This window comes from Rousettus aegyptiacus, unplaced genomic scaffold (assembly GCF_014176215.1).
Source record: "Rousettus aegyptiacus isolate mRouAeg1 unplaced genomic scaffold, mRouAeg1.p scaffold_m13_p_15, whole genome shotgun sequence".
NCBI classification, from domain to species: domain Eukaryota; kingdom Metazoa; phylum Chordata; class Mammalia; order Chiroptera; family Pteropodidae; genus Rousettus; species Rousettus aegyptiacus.
The window spans coordinates 7,982,360-8,002,635 of record NW_023416290.1 but is presented as its reverse complement, the minus strand read 5'-3'; the positions used below and the strand labels follow the sequence as shown (position 1 = coordinate 8,002,635).

The 20,276-nt window shown below is 43.6% G+C and overlaps 1 protein-coding gene across 8 annotated transcripts in view; it reads left to right on the top strand.

Moving 5' to 3' along the window:
* The window catches only part of XKR9 (XK related 9), a 226,234-nt gene that overhangs the window by 196,775 nt on the left and 9,183 nt on the right, over nucleotides 1-20,276 (top strand). For 3 of the 8 annotated variants that reach the window (XR_004954584.1, XR_004954587.1, XR_004954581.1), the window contains 2 exons: nucleotides 2,337-18,112; nucleotides 19,416-19,502. The gene's annotated coding sequence lies outside the window, so the exon portion shown is untranslated. Of the gene's footprint in view, nucleotides 1-2,336; nucleotides 19,503-20,276 lie in introns of all 8 variants that reach the window. The other 5 variants (XR_004954582.1, XR_004954588.1, XR_004954586.1 and 2 more) reach the window with 5 other exon arrangements.

Here is a 20,276-nt window from a genome sequence, read left to right as displayed (position 1 = left end):
AAGCTAGCTGTCTTTTACTGTTTGCTTCCCTCCCTTTATTCTTCTCTTCTTCCACACTTTGGAACAGAAATTCCACGCTTTGGAGACACGGTTGTGGTAAGGGCTTTTAGGGGGGCGGGAGGTGGAGCCCGCGTTCTGGAGGCTGACTCACCGCTTTAAAAAGCTGCACCTTCCCCCACGGCTCCCCAGATGGGGAGCGCTGCGTTACCCCATTGTAGGGGCTAAAATAGTTTATTTCGGTTTATGTAAAATGCCAGGCACAATCCGTGCCTGGCAAAGAAAGAGCCACTGCGTCTCACCAGCACGGTCGCCACCAAAGAGGGAGATCAGCCCTTCGTTACATGGCTGCAGTAATTTGTCACGAGCGTTTGGAGGCCCCGGACCCGATGAGGCCCCTGGAGCAGGAGCTGCCTCCGTCTTTCTTGTTTCTAGAGAGACATTTTGTTCTCAAAATGGGTTCTCGGAAAATTAAAAAAGTATATTTAACCCCTTTACAGTCACTTCTCTTTTCCCTTTTAATTTCTCATATTTCATACAAAATCTTTACAAAGATTCTTAGAGCTTTAAAATATTCCTAAAATCCCAACAAGAATTCTGTCCATTTGTCTCTTCTCTTGTCTGTCCCTATTGAGGGACGTCGTTTTATGGGCTTGGGAGCTCTAACGGTCAACTCTTCAGTTTTGTCTATCCACAGATTTCTTAAAATGTAATTTTAATTTTTTTCCTGGTTGTGATTATAAGAAGGGCAGAAATATTAGAAATACGTAGATTCTTAAGTAGCTGATTTCCCTAGAACATTGTGTGAATTTTTGAGCAGTGCTCACAGACATTAGTAGAAATTTCTGGGTGGTGCTAAGTCGTGCTTGGCCCCAGCGTGGCTTCTCACCTCTACCTGGTCTCACCAGCGGATGACCTGCACAGTACTCCTACGATTACTATTCTCATTCCTGCCCTTGGCTAGATGGTTAGCTATGGGAGAAGAGGGAACAGAGAGTATTTACTTCTAGATACATTGATATGATCCTGCCAGAGAATTTTGCATTTTAAATATTTGAGCTTGGTAAAGCAAAGGGAGGGATCTCTAGCAGTAGAATGGCAAAGGAATCGTCAGGTACACACCTTGTACTCTGCGCAAGAGAGGAGTTGTATTGCGGTGAGTAATAGGGACCCATCCCCTACTCTCCTTCTGAAAAACCCTAATGGCTTGAATAAATCAGGAGTCATGTTTAGCTCGTGTAAAGGCAGAAGGAGGTAGGCAGTTTGGGACTGGCATGGCGACTTCATGATCCATCAAGGACTTGGGGTTCTTCGCCATCTTCAGGATGTGTCTCTCGTCCTCATGCTCCCAAGGTGGTACCTGGAGCCCAGCCCAACCTGCGCGCACACCCGGGGAAGGAGGAAAAGGGCACAAAGAACATGTTGCCTCACTAGCCTAAACCGAGCTTGGGAAGCCCTGCCTGGTCCCTTCTGCTCGCACATCACAGCCTGGACTCTAGCTCGGGCCACCCCGAACTGTGAAATCGGCTGGAAAATGCAGCACTTTCTCTAGTTCTTTGTAACCGAGCACACCGCAGCCCTGAGAAAATGGGGCTGCACTGGAGGGAATTAGGGGAGAACGAATTGGCTATTGGAGAGGTATTGGCAGCTCTGCCCGCTCCGTACCCATCACGAAGAGTGTATACATATCCCAATTAGAAAAGCGCTTTATAGGATAGAGTCCAATCCTGAAGTCTCAGCGAGGACTTTTCCATTCGTCCTTTCTTCTGTCCGTCCCTGTGGCAGCACACGGGGCTGGGAGGTCTCTGGGTTGGGAGGTCTCACAGTGAGCTTCGCAGTTTGGTGTATCCACAGCTTAGTTCGGAGCAGTCTCCTTCACTAGGGCCATTCATATCTACACCCGTTTCTATGATAAAACATCCCATCTAACAACCTGGGGCATTAAACGCCCCCTTAAAGCTGCTCATGTGGTTTGCTCTTTAGCCTGCAACGTGGCTCACACCGTCCTCCCGAAGAGGCAGTCAGAGGACCGCAGCCACCTGCTCCCCGCCCCCGCCGCAGTGGGAGGCCGATGCCGCGGGAGCACACAGGTTAGCCCTTCCACCAGGCAGGGCTCGCTTTGAAGTCACAACTTGCTAAGCCGCCCCGGTAAAAGCAGGAACAATTAAGTTGGTCTTTTTAACTGAAATATTTGCCGGTGACTTTCCAAGTTAACACGTTTTGACACTGGCCTGATTTTTTCAGTCTTGATTTTCTTCGTTTCAAATTTGTGTTCTTAGCGCCTTAGAAGTTCTCTGAACTAATTTTTCGTTATAAATGGTGCTATGTTTTCATTGTAGACCCTGAGCTGTTGTCTTGACTGCCCCATTGCCTGCAAGAAAAGTACTGTAAAGTGATTTTCCTGCCACATCAGCTATAAGGTAAATCATTCCTCTATTCTTACCATTTTCAAATTATCTGCCTTTGGCAAGAGATCACAGGGAAACTGCAAACGGGTCTAATACCCACAGAGCCTGCGGTCCCACAGGTCTGGCCAGGGACACTTGCTCTTCCAGACCCTATCCCGTTTCATGTAGCTCTGTTCTCTAGAAGGTTCCCTCCCCTGTCGTCTGCACCGTGGATTTCTCCCTGCTCTCTCCATCACTAGCATATTCCCCCTCACCCATGTCATGTCCCTGAAATTATGTTAAATAATGAAGTCGAAGTGTTGAGCCAAGTGTGAAAATGATTTTATCAACGAAAACCTTGGATGTTCTTGATGTATTTTAGCCACGTAAACCTTTCTCTTTTTTTAAAGCTCTCGTGTTCACAAATTTGTCGTAGTTTCCATAATCACTTTTATACCAAGCAAATGTAAAGTCCATCAAGTCCCTGTGTGATGGCGGATGGAGCTCTGGAGCATGAGCCGAGTGAGGCGCCATCAGCAGAATGAGCCCTTCTCCCTGCGCACAGAAAGGCCGGGCTGCGTTTGGTGCCTGCTGGAGCCCCTGGCTGCAGCTCACTCGGGTTAGCTTTTTCCTCCAGGAGGGAGGCAGAGCTTCTTCGCCTGCTGAACGATTCCATCTAGGTGAAAACTTGGCGCGGAGCCTGGTAACCTCGGGCCTTGAATCTGAGCCCTGCCTGCCGCACAGCACCGAGGCATACGAGGGGCTGAGTTTTAAAGAGCCAGTGAAGTTATTCCTGTTTACTCAGGCACTGAAGAGAGCTATTAGAAAGAAATCTCCCAGTCCTCCGTGGGATTAAAATCATTCTTCCACTGCTGGAGGACGGCGATGGAGGTTTCGGGAGCCAAGAGGAAGGCAGCTAGCTGAAAGGGACAGGAAAGTCATCGGGAGTGTTTTTCCACTTCTTCAAGTCATTAAAACTGGCTTAAAATATCGAATGTGATTTTTTGTTCAAATGGCTCCTCCTGCCATACATAACCTGTCAACATAATGGTTCCTGTTCTTTCTCGAGTTTTTAGAAGTGTTGCATTGAAACAAGGTACATTTATTCAGAAACTCTGCAGTGCTGACGTTTCTAGAAGTGTCGATCCTCTTGGGTGCTCTTTTTCCTGGTAGTGGAGTTTTAAAGAGAACTGGTTTTGAGGAAGAGGCTTGAGGTTTGAGTCTGCATTCATCGGCCACGCCCCTGACCCGGTTACATACCCTCTGAGCCTCCGTATTCTCATCTAAAAGAATCGGGAAAGTCATATCCAAGTTGCAGGCTTGTGGACGAGGTGACAGTAAAGGGCCTAGCACAGTGCCTGACACCCAGTAGGAGCCCAGTAAGTGCTCGCTGCCTTCTCGATGCTGGTGATGTCACCTTACTTTATTAGTAAGATTATTTTATTATTGGTAGTGGTACACTGGATTTATAAAGAACCAAAAGCAGGAGTTTGGAGAAACGTGGCAGAGTGAGAGACATCCCCAGATCTCTCCCTTTTAGACAACAATAAGCCGAACATCTAAAACTGAACGATAAATACCCAAACTGCACACCAGCACGTCTGCGCGTGTGACGTGTGCATAAGAGCGACCGCAGAGGAGGAGCAAGAGGAGGAAACGTTAATGACCAATAAAACTACGCTTCCCTCTAAAAAAAAAAAAAAAGAACTCGAAGCAAGTGAGTGAGATGAATGTGACGAGTTTGTTAGTAGAGAGGCTTCATTTTAGCAGTGCACGTAGTGTTGGCCTGAATTGGCGGGTATAGTATGTCTGCAGGGCTGACTCCTAGTAATGAAATTACTGAGTCAAAAGGAAAGTGCATTTTTTTTTTTTTACTCGATAATTCGTAGCAAATTCCTCTCCAGAAAGGCTGCCCCAATTTTGATTCCCCTGAAGGTATATGGGAATGCCCAATTCTCCACGCCCTGGTCAGAGCTGGATGTTGTCAGAGTTTTAACTTGGGGGCCACTGTCACACTGGCAGATCTTTAGTGCAGAATTCAAACCTAGAAGTGCTGGGGAACTCCTGGACGCATAGGCCGTGAAGTGCTGTGCGTGTGTGTGTGTGTGTGTGTGTGTGTGTGTTCTCATAGCACGGCCCACCTTTTTCCTTCCATGGATTGGTACTTCTTTCCACTGCCTAATTACTGGGTGAAAATTCCCAGTCCTCCTTCCCTTCGCCCCCACGGCCCAGGTTCTTACTTCCTTCCAGGCTTTTGCAGAGAGTCACGTTTCTTGGCCCAAAGTAACGCAAACAGGGATGAGCAGACCCTCTACAACACAGCCCCTCGTTGCTGGAGAAACTCCTCGCAGTAGAGACTGTGAGACTCAGACTGGAGTGTGCAGACATCCTAGCTTTGCGAAGGCCTCGTGCGTCCTCCTCAGTGGTCCCATGCTGTAGGTCTGGGATGGAGCCTGAGCATCCCAGCAGCGTGGATGAGGCAGGTGGCCTTCACCCCACGGCTTCAGGAGGCAGCCAGCTTTCACCCAGCCGGATTCAGTCTCTGCGAAGACGTCTTCTGTGCTCACGAGGGACAAGCAGGCCTCGGGCAGGAGGGGAGCTTCCCCTGTCACTGCACACTCTTCGCTTTGGGGCCGTAATGGATCCTGGGTTGGAGCAGCTGAAAAGCCAACGCTCGCTGGGAGTGGAGAAAGTGTCTGCTTGACCTGGCGCTCATTCAGGAGCAGGAAGCGACTCCGTCGTGCTCCTTAGGTCGGCAGCACCACACGTCTTAGTAGCTGCTCTCTGCACTTCGTAGCACCTGGGCCCTGTGACCTCCGCCGACTTGGACAAACTCTGTGGTATGCAGTTGTGGCTTGGGAGGTGTGGAGGGAAAAGGGGCCTCCAGAATGAGCTCTTATTTGTTTGTCTTGCAGTTTTTGGCTCTTTAATCAAGTTCGTAGATGTTGCTCTTAATGGATTCAGCAAGCCTGGCTCTGATGAGTTCTGGTTCCTTTCGTCTGCCTGATCTGCCCCTAGCACAGGCCCCAGTGCATGGCAAGTAGTCGATAAGTGGTTATCGAGTGTTCATCCGTGCACACACTCTTTGGACAAATTTCCGTTAAGGGTCTGACTTTGGGCAGGCAGCTGGGTCCGTCCCCAGGGAGGGCGCTGTGGGAGACGAGCGCAGCTTTCCGTGCGTGTGCCGGGAGCAGCGCAGTTCAGGTCGCCGCTGAGAATGACCGGTCACTCGGCTGTTCTAGATATTCGAGATCTATGCCTCCGGCGTCCGCATCCTTGCTCGTTACCAGGCAGCAACCAAAATTACTGCCTCAGCGAGAGCCCAGTGTTGTCTGACCTTCCATTTCTTTTCCCCAAAAGGATCTTAAAATTTTCATATTTATGTGGAATCCCCTAGTGGTTACATGTTGGGCAGTTGGTTCCTCTGTATTAGAATATCGGCTTGCCAGACCAGACAACACAGGTCTCTCGCAGGCCTAGTTTGGCCCCTGCGACCCTACTTTGGTGAGCCTTGCAATGGGGGAGGAGGTAGAAGAGTAAACAGGTGAGCTAACCCCAAAGGCTCTGAGAGAGGGTGGCCCAGCCCCAAACAGCCTGGAACCCGGCGAATGCTGAAGAAGGCACCGTAGACTTCATAGTTCTTATTCCCTGGCCCCTCGCCTGTCACGCCAGCCGTGACTCTGTCTCTTCTCTTCCGGAGCCCTCACATCTGTGGGCACCCTCCCAGAGAGGCAGTTGGGGTGAGGGTCCCCTGTACCACAAAAAGGGGGTGGAGTTATGAGGGATATATTTTGGACGTCTCAGACGTTTTCTCAGATGAATGTGCAATGAGCAGAGATCATGGGCGCCGCGATCAGCAAAGAGGCGGGGAAAAGGGCTCAGATTCCGCCCAGGACGTGCGTGCGTGGACGACAGCGACTGGGCGGGACCTCCCGCGGACTCTTCTAAAACCTTCTCAGAAAGGCTCCTTCTCCTTTTCTGTGGTGGTGTTTCTTTAAGCATACACTTTTCAAAAATACAAAATTCAAAAATGGAATAAACGCCATTAGAAAGATTCTTTTAACTGCCAGTTTGTTCCCATTTCTCAGTAGTGTGCTGATCTCTCCAAAACACAGTCGGATTATGTCACCAACCACTTAAAATCCTCTGATGGCCCCTTTGTCCTTGAAGATGTTTCATCGTGTCCCTGCTCAGAGTACCTTCTGAGCCAGCCTTGCCTTATCTCTAGCATCAACTCCAGCCTCATGCCCCATCCCTCGCCCCTACGCAGGGGGGGCCGCCTAGCCATTATGGAACTCCTGGCTGCCCAGCGCGGAAGGACATTTCACACCTCAGTGCCTTTTGTGTGGTGGTGTTGTTACCTCTTCCTGCTTCCTCCCATCCCCAATTTCCCTGCTCTCCTTGTCTTTCAGAATTCAGTTTAAATACCACCTCTTCCAGGAAGCCTTCCTGCTTCCTTCTGGTCTGATTCAAATGTCTTTCTGTGCTCTTGTTACATATGCCACATGCCTTTATCTCAGTCCTTGGGAATTAATAGTATTTATACTGTCAAAATGTTATATAAATGGAATAATTTGGTGTTTCACCTTTTGGGATTGGCCTTTTTCACTCAGGACAATTCCCTGGGGATTCATCTAGGTTGAACTTACTTTCACTCATGTGGGTAAGATGGGAATCAGCTAGCTAGGGTGAGACAAGCAGTTGCCCCAAGTGGGAGCAAGTTTGTGGGTGGTCGACCTAGAAGGAATTTATTTGTCAGCTCGTGCTTAACTTAGGGTGACCTGTGTTCTGTCAGATATCTGTTTGGCTGTGAGAAGTGACTTTGCATTTTCATCTGTAAGTTATTTTCTTGAATTAAAGTTCTCAAGTGCTAGGGAAGCCATAACTTTTCTGCCTTATGGTATATTGAAAAGCATCCAAATATCTAAAGGCGAGTGGTCTTTAGGGTATCCTGAAGAGGAGACCAAGAGGACTGTAGTGATTTGGGGACCCCAGCAGTTAGTGTTCTAAAAAATCGTCCAAAGACACCAAAGAAAATGTTTGAAAGTTTCTTCTATCCTTACATAAATATTAAAATTTTAAAATATCCTAGGTAATAATTTTCACAAAATTTTAAATGTCTTATTTAAAAGATTTGAAAGTTTAAAAGGATGCAATTTGAATTAGATTTACGATTTAAAGTTTTAACTTAAAGCACTTAAAAAATCTTTCTTTTCGTGATTTACAGAGTTGACATTAACTTATATAGTACTTTTCCTTTTGGTTTTCTGGATTAAAGGAAGTAAATATAGGCTGATAGAAGCTAGTAGGATGAACTAAGAATGGGGTAAAATTCTAACTCGGCTCTATGACTACTTGAATCGAATGAGTGACTCCATCCTACATGTGGATCATGATTAAATATCCATATGTAAACTTGGGTAGGAATTTGTAATTATAACTTGTATCTCATACGAAATTTAAATGGCAAAGTCTTTATAAAAATGTATTCGGGATTTTGTGTTTGCAAGAGCACACGGCTGAAATCTCGGGCTCTGACGTCGTACCGCGTCCAGGTAATAGCTGTTGGCCTTTGTGGCTTTCTGTGCTCATCATCCTCAGTTTACTCACCTTTAGAATAGGAATAATCCTAGCAGCTGTCATTCTGTGAGCATTTAATGTGTATCAGCACTCTTTCACACATTTCGCATATATTATAGCAATTAATTTTTATTAAGATTCGTATTTTGTTGATGAAAAACACAGGCACACAGAGAGGTGAAGTAACTCGCTTGAGCTCACGCAGTTAGTTAAGGGTGTAGCCAGTTCCAGCCTAATCTACCTCCAGTGTTCATGCTTTTAACTGCTTAAGCACTAAGCTGAACTGTCAGAACGTATATCCAAGAGCATCTACCTGGTGAGTTCGTTATGATTAAACAGACGATCCATATAAATGAAATCATCTCATTAAATTAGATGATCTATTTAAAGTCATAGTGCTTGACACTTAAGTGTTCAATAAATGCTAGCAGATGAATTACTATGATTATTATCACCATAATCATTGTTTGGCTCTTTCACTTGGCTGCTGAGCTAGATCTGAATAAGCAGATTCCCAGTTGTCTTTAACTATCATCATAAGGTCCGTTCAAAAGTATTCAGTTGTTTCTAATTCAAAAATTCCTTTCTGGCATTTCCAACCACAATGTTTTGCAGTGACAGGTAGTCTGAGATGTATAGTTTCTAAATTGTGTCAGCAAAAACCATCCTGGTCGAGTTTTAAAAATTTAATGTCTGGCACGATTTATTTTTCCATCTTGCAAATCCCTAATATGTGTGAGGAATGACTAGATCTTAAGAACCTGTGAATTCAGTTTTAGAAATTAATGCAAAGCAGCGTTGGTAATAAGAAGGCGCATAAATGCGCTGGCGCGTGGAGGCTCGTGTTCGCCATGAAGATTGGCACATTCGGACTTTTCCATCCGCGCCGAATGCTTCTTCAGCAGCAGCAGCATGTCATTCAATACAGCGGCAACATGCAACTCTGCAGGGGGCGAGTGCTCAGCTGCCTGACGCAGCCTCCTCCGCAGGCTTTCTCCTGTGAGCTCCACACTGGGTAGCAGCCTCCTGTCCAGCCTGTCGTAAGGGCCACAGTTGCTTAAACCAACATCTCAGTTGTCATAAACTTGGTTTTGTCTTGTAACATGCCCTACTAAGAGCTCTGCTTGGGAGATTTCTGGTCGACTGAGCTTCCCTGTAATATGAAAAACACCTTTCACGTCTGGCTGTTTTCCTATTTCCAAATCCACGGTGCCATTCCGAAATCTGAGTTTCTTCCCCAGAAAAGCTTTTCTTCTTTATAGCTGGCTTTCTCTGTTCTAACATCACCACACCTGTGTCATATTAACCTGTAAATACATATTGAGTGCAAATGTATTTTTCTCTTTGAGGGGTATAAAGTAACATGTATTCAGAAATATGAATCCATTTCTGCAGAGTACATGCAATCAATCATTTCATGAATCAATGAAACTTTGGTACTGTTCGGTTACTTTCAAACAGCTTCTTCATAATAATTCTAGATATTGATAAATTAGTATGCCATCAACCTGTATATGGCTCCCTTATGTAGCAAAAACGTGTTTTATAACAGTTCCCCCAAAAGATTTTAAATGCAATTAGAGAACGAAACAGGTACATATGGATAAATAAATAGCCTAGAATGGACGGCTGCTATGAATGAAAATCAGAAGTGAATTCTGCAACTCATGAATATAGTTCCTAAAAGGTGTTGGTTCAAGGGACTTACGTTTTTGCCTTCCAGAAACGGACCAGCTACTTCTCACCTCTGTGAGCAACTGGGAGTATATGGTGAGACTCAGTAATTTTAAGACATAGCACCTTTCACTCAGGCGTCTCCAAAGACCTGATAGATGTTAAGCTCCTGCCAGATACCAACTCAATGGCACTTTTCGGAAAACAAGCCACTCTCAACCACTCAGATCTGAAGTACGGTTTTGGTGGTGACAGGTCTGCCAAGTAATCTTGGCAGTTCTTTTCATTAGCTGTTCTTGGGGTTGGGGAGAGGAGTGAACTAAACGCCGCATAAACAGGATCTTGACGATTGCTACAGTACGTCCCAATGGCAGGGGCATTCTCCTTTCACTATTGGAAAACCCAAAGCCTCTGTGTGCATCTGGGTTAAAAAATAAACAAACAAACAAAAACAAAAACGAAACAACAACAAAACCAGGAGTCACCCCACACTCAGCTTCGGGGCTCTTCCTGTCTTATTCGTCCCTGGCCCCCCCGTGCTGCTCCCCACTGCTGAAACCCGCATTTTGCCACTCCTGTGTCCAGACCGTTGTCCACCCACGAATGCTCACCGTCATCCCGGGAAGTCTACACAGCAATTGCCCCACCGTTTTTCCATCCTCCTCACCTACCGAACACGAAGTCGTGCCCATCTCTCACGACTTCAGCACCGCGCTTCACGTAACGCACATTCGTAGCACCTCCGCTGTGGTCGCGCCCCCTGCCCTGCTGCAGGGCAGGCCGGCGGTCCGCATTGTCCCTCCTCTATGTCTGTCGATTCTCTTGGATTTGCCTGGGCCCAATTTTCCCATGGTCACCGAGCCTATGCACATGTAAGTGTTCCATGATCCTAAAAAATGTTTTCCATTTGTAAACGTGAACAGCGACAGGTCTTGACTGTTAAGAATGACATGGAATTTTTTTGTCTGTAATGGGGGAACATATTTGAGAATCTGCTTTTACCTTCTGAAAGTTGTATTAGTCATAGATAATATGTTGCTCTGTCAATCTTTGGACTTTTTAAGGGTTGTATTACAGAATGAGATTGTTAATCATGTTTTCAATAACATACAGAAATAAACTGCATTAATACTTTATTGACCGCCAAGATGTGCCAGAATGGTGTGCATGTGTGTCACTGAAAGTGTGTAGAATTTACCTGCAAGGAAAGGGCCGTCGAGGAAAACCTCAGGGCTAAAGAAGAGCATGTGTGGGGCTCCTGACCTAGCCCCGGCCAAGCCCTGGTCCCTCAGGAGTGAAGCCACAGGGCAGACTGGATGGGCCGAGGTTCGCAGGTCGGAGGCAAGCAGAGTGATTCTGCCAGAGGGAGCAGCATGTACAGAGGGACGTGGGTGCCACCCCAGGAAAGCCAGTGAGACCTGAGATGAGTCTGAAGAGGTGTGCGGGGGTCTGGTCATCAGGCATGTAGAGCCACATAAAGGACTTTGGCCTGTATCATAGTGGGTCACCATTTTTCAGCCTCTGTCCTCTCCCACCATTATTTTCAAGGACCCCAATATCTCTTTGGCCCCTGATTGCTTCGTCTTGCTCGCCACTGCTTCCCAGCTAGCGCGGATGTAGCAGGTGCACAGGAATTGCAATCCTGGTGTCATGCAGAGTTTGCAGAGAGCACTTAGAAAGGGACCAACGAGGAAAGGCTTCACGCAAGAGGCGGTTTTTGACCATCAGCGTTTCCACAGGTAGGCATGGGCATCGTAAGCCATACCCAGATGCTGATGTCGTTCTGTACCAAGTTAGCTTCAGAGGTTTTAACATGGGGTGGGAATGTCATCACTTTGATCACTTAGATACCTCTTAGAGGTAATTTGGAGAATGAGCTAGAACAGGGAGGGACTGACTGAGAGTTCAAATAGGAACAAGTCTTAATCATTTAGGTCAGACATAACAAGAACTCAAAACTCAGGGACTAGGTGGAAGAGATTTCTACGGAGAAGGATCTCTAGGATTTGAGGACCAAGGAAAGCCAATGGTGACTTACTTTCTTAGCTGAGAATTTGAATAATCAGTATTCCAAAAATTGGATATTCAGATATTGGTTGAGTTAATTACAGATCCTAGATTATGTAAAAAAAACATTTTGACTAATTTTTCTAATTTTCATTGACAACATTTGTTTGGGATCCAGGGATGTTAGGAATCCTCATTCCAGCACAGGGAGCATCCCAGAAGGGAGCGTGACTGTCCGGTGTCCCATGGCTCTTCAGTGGGACACAGACAGCTACATGGGGGAGCAGTAACTTCCAACCTGGATTTAGGACGGACATCTATGTGCCGTTTCCCTGAACAGTCTGGGCTGGGGCCCAGGATGTGGAGTGGATCATCGACCACCGTAATGTGTTTTTACAATAATGTTGTCCAATTTTAGATCACCCTGAAGGCCCACGTTTTTTCATTTTTTTTTCAGGGGGTGGGGGGAGGCAATGGGACAGTAATGGAGGCAGAGATGCTAACAACTGCCAGCACATGGGATCCCACCCCGAAGTTTCAGAGAACCTCCTTTCATACGTGACATATTTCAGATCTGTAAAAACTGAAGCTTGTCTGAATAAAGAAACACAGGTCTAGAGATGCTTCACCTTTTTCTGCCTCCCAAGGGTAGTCAGCTCTCTCAGTGATCTTATGAACAGTACATATTTTAAATTTTTTCTTTTTTAAGGATCAGTCTAAGGAGATTGATAAACTCATGTAGCTAAAGCCTGTATGGCAGTGTAACAAGAGACTTATTAAAAACTTTCTAGAAACAAATTCTCCATGTATACTTAGGAAAATAAATTAATCATACACGCTGGCTATTTAATATTGTAATTAGCTGCATCTATAGATACGTCATCGGCTTATTGGTAATGAATACATTAATGATCATTGATACTGGGAGGATCTTGCTTCATTCTTATTAATGCTTTATTGTGGAAAGGTGGAAAGTTCATTAGACCATATGTATACGCGTGTGTGTTACATACGTACATATAAATATTCAGACTAAGCTCAGTGTTTTTTCCTTAGCTTTTTTTCTCAGCACATAACAATGCTTTTTCATAGATTTAGAAAGAATAAAGGATGGCTTTGGACAAAAGCGCTGCCTTGTGAGGAAGGAGACGTGGGGTCATGTGAGGGGAAGGGGCACGAGGACATCGAGGAGCTGAGCTCCGCGGACATGTGTGTGAGCGACCCGAGCGTGACCCAAGGGGCGTTCGAGGTCGTCACCTCGCCGGTTACCTCTCGTCGCTTCTCCAGTATCATGACACGGAATTCAAAATTAAGTAGCAATTGAGGTCAGACAGGACAGGGGCAGGACGCCGTTTCCTTTCCATCACAGGAAGATCTTCTTTCCTTCCCCCGGCCCTTTACTGCTCGTCTTGCCCTTCCCTTTTTCAGCTCTGTTTCTTCTTTTCACTGCTTGAAGCAATTGTCTGTGTTGTCCGTGGGGTAGGAAAATAACTCCGATTATAGAACTAGAACCCTAGCCATATATGAATGAGAACAAAAGTGGCTATGTCCGTGGCCTCAAGGGCAATTGATCTGGCAGGCAAACACCCGTGGAATAGACTTTCAAAAAAGAGAAAGGAAAAAAACAACAGAATAAACACACTTTATACCAATAAATTCTCTTATCTTCAGGGGTGTTTTACTAAATAGGCAAAATCCTTTTTTATTAGATGTTTAAGTCTCATTTTATTCTGATTAATATGAAAGGAAAAACACCACTTCCTCCAGAACTTCTTCAATAGATTATTTGGGTGCAAAATTCAGAAGTACATACGAAAGTGTTCAGGACCATGATGAGTATTTGGGAGGGGGACGGGCAGTGTGGCTTCAATTTTGCTGTGCTGTTTGGTTTCAATACCAAATCGTTTTATGGAAATCACACCGTCCTGAGTCGTTCCTGCAGAATCTATTTGGTTGTGGGTCGTGTTGGTTTACACTGATATTATTTTCATCTTTGAATAAATCAGGGTCCTCTCAGTTGTTTAATAGTCCGTCTTAAGGAAGTGTTGTTTCAAATATACCTCAAAGGCTCATAGGACTATTATTTTTCATGTGTGATATATTTATTTGTGTTGATTTGCATGGATATGGCAATGATTTGCATGGGGAAATGAGGAAATTTGTTAAAGCATCCATCTCTGTTAAACGTGGTAATTAATGTTTTCATTGCCATCTTTTTCTCCATAGCAAACATAGATTCCTGTGAAGAAACTCAAGGACTGTATTGGTCGTTTTCTTAAATTTTGAGTATGCTCATTTCCAGCCATTTTTCTCCTCAAAATGCTCTGATTGTTCTCTCTTCCAAAGTATTCTTAAAGATAGAATTCTCTTGAATCTCTAAAGGCATGTAAGATGTCTTTTCTTTGAAACATAAGAACATAGCAGCCCAAATAAAGGATCTGTAGGAATAAAAAAAACAAATCTTTAAAATTAATCTAGGAACAGGAGATAGATGAAATGTTTCCAGTTTTTCTTGGAATTTGACATATGGCCTATTTACAATAAAAGATAATTGGGGTCAAATCCAATGGCCTTGTGGGTTCTTCTGGCCACCCACCTTGCTAGTGTGGATGTCGCAGTGTCAGGTAGCAGGTGCTGTGAATGGGCAACTAGCTACAAACTCATGGTTTCTCGTCGTTTTCTGTACGGCACGGCCCATGTTATTGTTCTTGTTTTTTAAACTTGCTGTATTTCCTAGCTCGAATACTTTGAGAGTTTGACACAACTATGACTAGAATAGTTAACCCCTAATTGCTTCAACAACTATTCGAATTTAAATATACCTCACTACCCAGAATCCTTTGCCACTTGTCTAGGTATTAGGGCTTTGCGATATTGAAATGGAATAGACTTACGATCTTTTAAAATTTTCTTTTAACATAAAGATACGACTGGATGAATAAATATTTCCTTTTGTCGACCTATTTTAGTGAAAACATGCTTCAAGTTACCAAGTGCTATGTACTGCTCCATAATACAAAATACAATAAAATCTAGCTCCACATTTTTCTTATCATTAAATAGGATAATCGGAAAGCTACTGATAATGGGAAACTTGACTTTCCCTGAAACGTCTACAAATCATAGAGATAGGCATGTTCTTAGAGGCAGCTGTAGGGGTGTACGGGCTGGGGTAGACATGCGCATGTTGTGCGTAAGAGGCAAGTGTAATTACCTCTGCTGTCATCTTACACAAACGACCAGCTAGCTACCTACTCAGGAAGGACTCTGAAGGTTATTTGGGGCTAGTAAACATTAGCTTCGTCAGAACCTCTGCCCTTCCAAAGCAGTACCACTGGGATAGCCTTTAGTCGTGGTGATGCTACCCTGTACCCATTTGTACAAGTGTTTTGCTCTTGAGCCAGCCTCAAAGTATACACTTCTGAGCATGCATAGTGAGCTCTGAGAATCATTGACCTTGCCATTTTCTAGATAGAGATGTGAAGATTTCAAGTGCATTAGTTTCAAATAAAGGAACTGAGAGAACAGATCTGATATGAACAAAAAGTAGCTGCCATGATTTTGTGAGCTAGTTGCATTTCCTTTCAATCTCAAAGTTTATTGATCCCATGCCTAATAACTTAGATGCAGCATAATTTTTAATGAATATGGATAAAAATTAAACTCAGTGGTAGCATTTAGCTGTTATCCTTTTCTTCTTCCTTACCTTTTTAATTCATTTAACAAGTATGAAATGATCGACTGCTGGTGAGATGGAAAATAGGCAGCCCCTGGTGCTGCTGCGGCTGCCTCCCGAGCTCACAGCAGGCATCACTAATCAATCATGGGCGATTTCTCCTGGTGGAGTCTAGTCATGAGTTCATAATTTTTCTGTCTACTTCCCCGAGGCAGACACCGCCACTAAAGCGGAGATGGGAAATGGGACTCATTTGTCATTCGCAATCTCTTATTCACTCGGCACTGTGCTAGGTACTGTTAGGGAAGCGTGAGTATAAGATGTAGTTCTTTAAAGAGCTCGTAATCTCTTTAAGGAATAACAGAAACAGATGCAACAATTAGGGAGCAGCGTAAGGTTTCAAAATTAAATTTAGAATGAATCGCAATAAAAGAGGGAAATATTTGAATCATCTGCGCATATTTAAGCAAATAGCAGCAATGCTGTTTTGTTTGTTCTGATCCAGTGGTTCCAAATTTATTTTTGTTCATTTCTTTACATAATCAGCAATACATGGCATTTTTATAGCACTCGGAGAACGTCTCTATGTCCTTGAACGTGATGTCTCACGTGTTTTGAGATGATTTTGTTTTCTTGGTTCCTTTGTGTTAGCTTTGTTTCGGGATTAACTTGGCTGAAGATCAGAAGATAGCCTAATCAAAAGTTACGGTGTGTTAATAATTTCAAGTGTTTATGTTCAGAGATGTCTGTGAAGAGTTAACAAAAATCTGAATTTGTAATAAAATAACTTTAAATCAGATTACTTTGGAATTTATGATAATTTGGTCATTGCCCAGGTGCATGGTTACAAGTCTGTTAAGTATCTGAGAGGACTTAGGAAAAGGTTAATGTTGCATATAAAGATATAAGATAAATTCCTTAGTTATGTAAGTGAACAAACTGTTTTCACCAATTTTAGAAGCATTTATTTTATTTTTTACAATGTAATTGCATGTAATCAGAGACTTGCCTTTTGAATACTCTTAATAGAGTAATTATAATCCTTCTCTTCATTAGTAGACTATAATCTTTTTTAGGAATTATTTCTTGGCCTCATTGTAATTCTATTATATAAGTGGAAATAACATCATATTTCATTTGAAAATTTATACTTCAGAGATTATGCAAATTCATCGACTTCTTATATAGTATTAGATACTCTTTTGATGTTAGGAGGTTTTTCTTTTCTTTCTTTCTTTCTTTCTTTCTTTTTTTTTAAAATCATTTCTCCATCCTACTTTAAGCTCCAAGAGGAAGTACTGCATCTTCAAAGTCCTTTGGAATCTGCTTCAGTGTTCCAGCCGACTGTGTGTTTACTGATTTCACCTGGAAACCAGGTCCTTAAAATTAGATATCTCTTGTGCATGATGGTCCTAGCTCCATCTCCTTTGTAAGTGAAGTAGTGGAAAAAATATGAACTTTGAATTCAGTCCGACCTGAGGTCAGATCTCAGGTTGGCCACCTACCTTCTAGCTTTGTTAAGGTAGGAACTGCATTTATTTCCTCATTTATGAAATGAGGATAATTCCTTGCATCACAGGGCATTATAAAGTCAAGATTTAATACAAAAACTTTCTAAAGAATTGGGCATAGGACCTGAATATTCATTAATATTCTTTTGGTTGTAAGAAAAATAAACCGATTCTGGCTAGTTTAAGATAAAATCAAATTATTGTAGTTTTCTTCTCTCTCTCTCAGAACTGAAGGTATTATTAAATCTGGCCAGAGCACATACCAGGGCAGTGTTGGGGTTCTCAGCAGTAGGATTCCATGAATATTTTTTTCAAGAGGCTACATTAATGAGACTCATCTTCAGTCATTCTCTGTCTTATGTGTTTAAATTCCCAGAGAAGAGAATCCAGCGAGCTCATCTTGTGGCAGGTGTAGCCCAGTCGGCTTTGACCAGGAGGCACAGAGACATACTGCAGACATAGCCCCGCCATGCATGTGAGCTGGGTCTCACGCCCAGAGGAGGGGTCGGCAGTCAGCTGTTGGCCACATCTCACCCCTTGGCTCCTGGCGCATCTACGCTTGCTTGCGCGTGTGTGTGTTCACACAAACACTCTGTCTTTTCCTATTTTTCAGATACGTGTGGCATGACATTTTGTTAGAATTAAATTAATTTATCTAACTTCTCTCTTCCATCTTAAATCCAGGCCAAGCAGAACCTATGGAAAGTACCTAGAGCATCACCGCTCAGTGTAGAACGCCCTTCGGTGAGGTCACCATTCTGTCCGTGCTGTTCACTATGGCACACACTGGCCACATACGCTGTCGAGTGCTCGAAATGTCGCCAGTGCAGCCGAGAAACCGAATTTCAAATTTTATTTAATCTAAATTTGAATTTTGAATTTTATTTTAATATTTAATTTTATTTACTAGTTCAAAAAAATGCTTGTGAGTCTCTATTTTGTGGTCTCTTGGTATCCTATTTTATTTATTAATATAAAATTCTAAAAGTCTTAAAATTGAATGTAAATGCTATAGACTGAATGTTCATGTTCCTCCCAAATTCTAAGGGTGACGGTGTTAGGAGGTGGGGCCTTTGGGAGGTGATTAGGTCCCGAGAGGGGAGCCCTCATGAATGGGGTTAGCGCCCTTTTAAAAGAGTTCCAGAGAGCTCCCTTGTCTCTTTCGGCACGTGTGGACGCAGTGAAAAGCCCACTGTCTACGAACCAGGAAGCAAGGCTGGCTCTCATCAGATACCACACCGTCTGGTGCCTTAACCTTGGACTTCCCGGCCTCCAGAAAGGTGAGAAATAAGTTTCTGTTGTTTATTAACCCCTCTTTCTATAGTATTCTGTTATAACAGTCCAAGCAGACTAAGACACTAAAGCGTAAATGAAATTTAATCCACAGATTTTTTTCCACCTGATCTTCCTCCCTTTTTCCCCTTCCCCCCTGCATACAGCAGGAGACTAGAGGAGTATATGGGGCCGAAGAGGCTGGTGAGGGAGGCGGTAGGCAGAGGAGAGAGCGAACGGGACAGAGAGCAGCTCTCACCAGCGCATTAATCTGAAGAGGCAAGAGAGAGCCATAGTGTCCAGCAAGGAGTAAGCCAGAGGCATCATGGATGGTTGTGGGACAATTCCCCAACCGCAGGGCTTCTTATAGGTAAACAGGGAATTAGGAGAGTCAGCTGCCTCGGATGGGACAGTCACTGATTTGGGGACCCAGTACCAGACCCCAGCAAGAAGCTAGAACTGAACCCTTCTGAATAGCAAGAGCCTCGAAAATAAGATTATTTGTCCAGAGTCACACAAGTGGTTGCTGACAGATGGAGCATTAGTATTTCCCCCAAATTACCCAGTCGTTAGGACAGGCAGAAAAGTAGGCATTTGTTCTTTACTGACGATCAATACGTTCACAAAGGTTGTTCCGAGGAGCAGTACACAAACAGTGACATCAGCGCATAACAGAATAAAGTTCTTTCCGGGATAATTAATTACAGAAATTATAGCTATGTAATGGCTCCGACACCAGTGATCTCAAAATCTAATTCTCATAATCCCATCAGCGCACCACTTCACATTTGCAGTGAACAATTTAATAGTAAGGAATAGTAGTTGGATATAAAATTATTAAGACTTTATTGCCTTTACAAAAAACATTAGAAAGCATTTACTGGCATATTATGGAGTATCATAAATAATTAAAATACATCTCCTTATTGAAATATCAAGATAGATAGTGATGTTATAGCCTAGTTGTGGTTTATTTCCTCATGATCATTTGTAAAATGCAATAACTTCTAGAAGTTAATTTTCATTAGTGCAAAATGAAAAAAACGTGATTGAAAAAGGAAAACGGGTCATTGCATGTGTTGCTTAATGATGGGACGACCAATCGAAGTCTTCCTTAGGGAAAAACAGTTCAGAAAAGAATCAACACTTTCCTAACACTCCTTTTGGAGACTGTTATTTAAGTTCTACTTATGGGAACTTAACAGTTGTGTTCAACTTTAAAATGTTGATTGTTTCTCAAAATTTAGTGTGCATATGAATCACCTTGAGATGTTGTTAACGCGCAGGTTATGATCCTGTATTTCTCACAAGCCCCCAGGTGAGGCAAACACTGCTGTTGGGAAGAACATAGTCTGGACAGAAAGAGCCTCGAGAACGGAAGTGTTTGTCCAGAGCTAAGTAAGTAGTTACCAGAAGAATGAAGACTGGGGCCTCTGTCCCCGTCCTTCCTTCTATTTTCCTGTCGTGTCCGTAGCCCAGGGGTTAAGAGCACAAGCCGAGAAGCAGCCTGGGTTCCAACCCCACCGTCACCATTTACCATACTTTGCTATGACCTTGGACAAATCACAAAACCTTCTTTCTCCTCAGTTTCTTCTTTTGTAACACGGAGGAAATAATAATGGACCACATCTGTCAGGTGGTATAGGAACAAAGTGATTCATGCAAATTAGAATAATGCTGGTACATGCTAGGCATTTACTAAGCATTGGCTTTTATAGTTATGATTATGATCACTGTCCCATTCTTCCTGCCGCATCTGTACCTCAGTCTGCACCCCAGCCTAGCAACCTGTGTAGGAGATGTTTTGGAAACAACAGGTGATTATTTTCTCAATTGAGAAGATCAGAACCGTGGATAACAGTCTAAATTATTTTGGCCAAGGTAGTTGCTTTGATAATGTATTTATATTTCAGTGGGACAGTGTTTGAGGTATTAGGAATTCGTTTCAAATGTTTAAGAACTGATTCCGTGAATGTAAAAGCCAGTATTTCCAGTCATTCCTTCTTTCTGCATCGTAGAAAGAGATTGCTGACTGATATAAAGACCTTTTGCAGTCTTTCTCAAAATAGAGTTGGTGATTGTATCTAGAAGGAACTTGACTATAAACCAGAGATGGGTAAGATGTCAATCAATCTGTCATACCTGGTGCTACTGAATGAGTTAAGGACGTGC